The sequence below is a fragment of the Triticum dicoccoides genome, chromosome 4A (genome assembly GCF_002162155.2).
Source record: "Triticum dicoccoides isolate Atlit2015 ecotype Zavitan chromosome 4A, WEW_v2.0, whole genome shotgun sequence".
NCBI classification, from domain to species: domain Eukaryota; kingdom Viridiplantae; phylum Streptophyta; class Magnoliopsida; order Poales; family Poaceae; genus Triticum; species Triticum dicoccoides.
The window spans coordinates 94,486,557-94,491,587 of record NC_041386.1 but is presented as its reverse complement, the minus strand read 5'-3'; positions in this window follow the sequence as shown (position 1 = coordinate 94,491,587).

Below are 5,031 nucleotides of genomic sequence, written 5' to 3'. Positions count from 1 at the left end.
GGAGGAGTTGGTAGCCTGGTACACCGTTTTTCTTACGATTTTTCTTCATCCCACCCCTCCCACTGGTTTTATCTCTTTATACAAAAAATGAAAAAAAAACATCCCATAAACTCCTCCCATCCCTGGTCTTGATCTTTTCTCTAGGATCCCCAGTGTCAAGACCCCGATTCCAAGTCACATCGATCTAGCCGGTAACACCTCATATCACTTTGCGGCCTCACGCACGGTATCCCTCGGGTGTCGCCTTACCATGGCCCGGGACTGTTTGCGCCTTTTGGCTCACGTATATGATAGTGTCGCTAGCATCCATATGACAGAGAACCCGGGCCGACATGGCTAGTCGTGAACCCAAAGCGGCACAGACCTATGGAGACAGGCATACATGAATCACATGGAACATGTCAGTCATCAACGAGTGATTCCGGGCTGTAGCATTGGGCTAACAGGACTCCGGGGAACCCCGGGCTGTAGCAGGCTAGGCAGGACTCCGGAAGCCACCGTGTGACATTTCCCCGAAGGGACGACATAGGGACGAAGTGAAACACATGCCGGCCAGTCAAGTGTCCTGAACAGTAGTGCTGGACTAGTAGGACTCCGGTGAACCGGGCTGTAGCGGACTACTATGGCTCGAGGAACACTAGACTACATTTCCCCATAAGAAAGGCTGCCAAGGATAAACAACTAGATTGTCGGATCCCACTCATACCAAGCATTTCAATCATACACACAATATGCCCGATATGAGTACATACAACATGGCATCACAACAAAACTCTACAACTCAAGTATTTTATTTAAAGGCTCCAGAGAGCCATACATAACATGTTCATACAGATAGGGGTCACACGACCCGACACTCAAGTCATACAAACATACAAGCACATGCGGAAGCAACTAGTCTGAGTACAGACTCTAGAAAGAAAGAAGGCTTCTCGAAGCCTGTCTAACTACATAGGGCCCTCCATGGCCAGGATCACCACCTGGGTTGCTAGTCACTCGTCGACGTCAAGGTCTACATAGAACCCATCGGGGTGGGCGGTGTTGTCGTCTGGAAACAATAAATAAACAAACATGAGTACAAAGGTACTCAGCAAGTCTTACATCAGAACCTACTATACATGCTTATTCTCAAGAAGGTGGTGGGGTTAATGCAGCAAGCCAGCTTTGACTCTTGGCTAAGCTATCCTACAGGACTCCACCAGTAAAATAGTTTTCGCACACAAGTCCACTACTCACCAACACAATACTCCACCGGGGATCCTCCCTCGTCATCCTACGAGAGGGCCATCCTCGATACTCACACTTTTCTTGAGTCTTTTAGTAGTGTCCATTAACTTGTCTATGAACTGTATAGGCAACCAAGTAGTCCTTTACCGCGGACGCGGCTATTCGAATAGTTTTATACCCTGCAGGGGTGTACTTCGTCACACACGCTTTCACCACTTACCGCCGCTTACACGACATGTACTCGGCAACCTTCAAGCGGAAACCCAGCGAGGGTGTTGGCCACGGCCTACCTAAACACTTTAGTCTCTAGTCCAGGTTTATCGCCCATCCAGGTTCCATCCGCAGGGAGTCCGGCCGAGGTTTCCACATACGGCCCCGAACGATGTGAACAGGGTTCCCGGGACACCAAACGGGTGACTCGGTACACCGTGCCACGGTGTATCTACCGCAACATAGCCCACCCCTAGGGTCAGTGCTACGCACGGCCACCAACACATAACCTACAAACACCAGAAACTATTTGCAACTCCTGGACAGAGTACTAGGGTGGTTAAGAAGCCGAGAGGGTCAATTAAGGATCCCAATGCATGGTAGTAGCTGAATCTTAAATCACACATACAGATCTCAGTTCTTAGGGACGGCCTCAATGAAACAACCCACCATGTACTCCTACATGGCCTCTCATCGATACCTTTACCAAAACATGTTCAACACATCCCTCACGTTACCGACATAAACATTTCACTCTAGCCCATCACCCAGATGAACCAGACCTGACACAACTCTAAGCATAGCAGGCATAGCAAGGTAGGAATCACATACATGGCTCAATCAAATCCTACACATGCTAGTGGGTTTCATCTAGTTACTGTGGCAATGACAGGTCATGCAGAGGATAAGGGTTCAACTACCGTAGCACACAGCAGTTTGAATCGCGTTGTCTTAATGCAGTAAACAAGAGCAGAAGCGAGAACATGGGTTTGTATCAGAATGATCAATGGTTGCTTGCCTGATGGAGTGGTAGTGGGATACTGCCCTTCAGTTGGATACTCATGAATATCCTCGGAGGCAGAACCTACCACGAAAAACACATCGTAACACAATCAACACATGACGATATGCAACAATATGATGCATGCTATGACATGGCAATATGAATGTGTCTTGGCCTAATGCAAGTTATAACAGAGGGGAATGAACTCATTTGAATCAAAGATTCAAATATTAGCTCATTAAACATGGCATTTATAGTGCATTTCCTTATTCTGCCTAAACAGCAAGGTAAACTTGTTTTGTCATGCATGAAACCATTACAGATGGATAGATTGAGTTTTTCTGATAATTTTTCATATATAATTTATCTCATTTGGAGCTATGGTTGAATTTCTATGAATTTTTGAAGTTTGAACTATTTTCTGGAATTTCCTGAATAAGAATAAATCCAGAAAATCAATTACTGCGTCAGCATTGCGTCAGGGTGACGTCAGCAGGTCAAAGGCGCCAGCCCAAGTCAAACCTGACTGGTGGGCCCCTTCTGTCAGCCTCTCAGCTAATTAGCAAAATTAGATTAACACTAATTAGTTGTCAGTGGGGCCTGGGCCCACATGTCAGTGACTGATTTAATTAAAAATAATTAAGACTAATCCTAATTTAGTTAGCCGACCGGCCCTACCTGTCATAGACTTAGGGGGCGGTCTTCCTGGGCCCACCCAGGGGTCAAACTGGGTCAACTCGCCGGCGGCTCGACGCCGGCGAGGCCCGAGACGGCGGAGGGCTTCGGATTTGGTCCTCCGGTGACCAAATCGACGGCGGAGACGTGCTACGCGTAGCTGGGCCTCGTGCGCATCTAGTGGGGCAAGTGAGAGGAGCTGGGGTGGAGCGAGCTCGCCGGAATCAAGCTCGTGGCGGCGGCCGGAGTTCGGGCGAGGTCGGAATCGACGCTACGGTGCACGGGAGGGAGAACTGGGGGTGGCTACAGGTTCCTGGTGCTGCACTGAGCATGGTGAGGCACTCGGTCGCGTGCTTACACGGCCGTAGCCACGACGGCGACATGGCCGGCGGCGAGGAGCGCTCGGGCTCAGAGGGAGCGGTGGCTACGAGGCATAATCAAGCACGTGAACTAGGGGGAAAGGAAGAGGGGCTCACAGCGGAGTCGGAGAGGGGGTCAGCGGGCTCGGGGAGGTCCTGGCGGCGGCGAATTCGACCGGAGATGGCTCGGGTGCCCGAGGTTGAAGACGAAGGGAAGGCGGCGATGCAGGGCCTCCGGCGATGCGTGGCTCGGTGGGGAGGACGAGGGAGTCGAGGCGGAGCTAATGGGCTCGTCGGAGGGGCGCGGGGGTGTCTATGGTGGCAACTACGGCGATCGGCGGCGATGTACGCGCTCGGCCATCGCGGGAGAGAGAGAGAGAGAGACGAGGGGGAGAGTGAGCGAGTGCGAGAGGGAGACGTGGGGGTCGCGTGGCACTTCAGGGCGTCTCCCGGGCGTCGGCGGAAGCAGGAGGTGGCCGGCGTGTGGCCGCGGGCGCCGGCCACGCGCTCCGCGTCCTTCTGGCGCGAGGAGGACGACGACTGGCAGCGCCAGCAGGCTAGGCCGAGCCAGGTGGCTGGGCCAGCACAGGTAAGGCCCAGGTGGGCTTTCTTCTCTCTCTCTTTTTTTTATTTTTGTTTCTGTTTTCTATTAAACTGCAACTGTTTAGCTTTAGATAAAATACTAAAACGTTTCCAAAAATCCTGAAAATAAATGTGGCCTCTGTTTAGATTATTTCCAACAGGAAACATTTATTCCCAGAATTATTTGAGCATTTGGATTATTTTATAGCATTTAAATGCCCAAATTCAAATACTTATGATTTAATTCAATGACCTTCTATTGACCTAGAAAATTGTGCACCAATTTTGCCAGAGGTTCTAACCTAAGACAAAGAGGGTGAACTTTTTAGAAGGGCATTTCAGGTTCATTGAAAATATTTTTAGTAAACCCTAGTTGTTTCTAGGGGGTGTTGGGGGTTTCTGCCTTCCCCATTTCAAATTTAAAAGAAATTTAAACATGATGCACATTCTAATGCTTGAACTAGCTAGGGTGTGACAACTCACCCCCAGTCAAAAGAATCTCGTCCCGAGATATAGGATCCTCTGGAAAGAAGGTGGGGTACTCGAGTCGAAGACGATCCTCCCTTTCCCAAGTGGCTTCTTCCTCGGAATGGTGTGACCATTGAACCTTGAGAAACTTGATATTATGACGTCGAGTGGTATGCTCGGCTTGATCATGGATACGAACGGGATATTCCCGATATGAGAGGTTATCTTGTAGATCAAGCGTTTCGTGGTCCACTCCACGGATAGGATCCGCGAAGCAACGCCTGAGTTGTGAAACGTGGAAGACATCGTGAACTCTGGAAAGATGCGGAGGTAGTTCCAATTGGTAGGCAACTTCTCCTCGTTTGGCAAGAATGCGAAAGGGTCCAATGTAACGAGGGGCCAATTTGCCTTTGATACCGAAATGATGGGTTCCCTTTAACGGAGTAACCCGAAGGTAAGCCTTCTCGTCGACTTCATAAGTCATAGGCTTATGTTTACGATCATATTGACTCTTTTGGCGAGATTGGGCTGTTTTCAATTTCTCATGAATAACGCGAACCTGCTCTTCTGCTTCCTGAATCATATCCGGGCCAAAGAGTTGTCTTTCCCCGGTTTCTGACCAGTTAAGAGGCGTTCGACATTTTCATCCATAGAGAACTTCGAATGGAGCTTTCCCCCAAACTAGCTTGATAACTATTGTTATAAGCAAACTCTGCGAATGGAAGG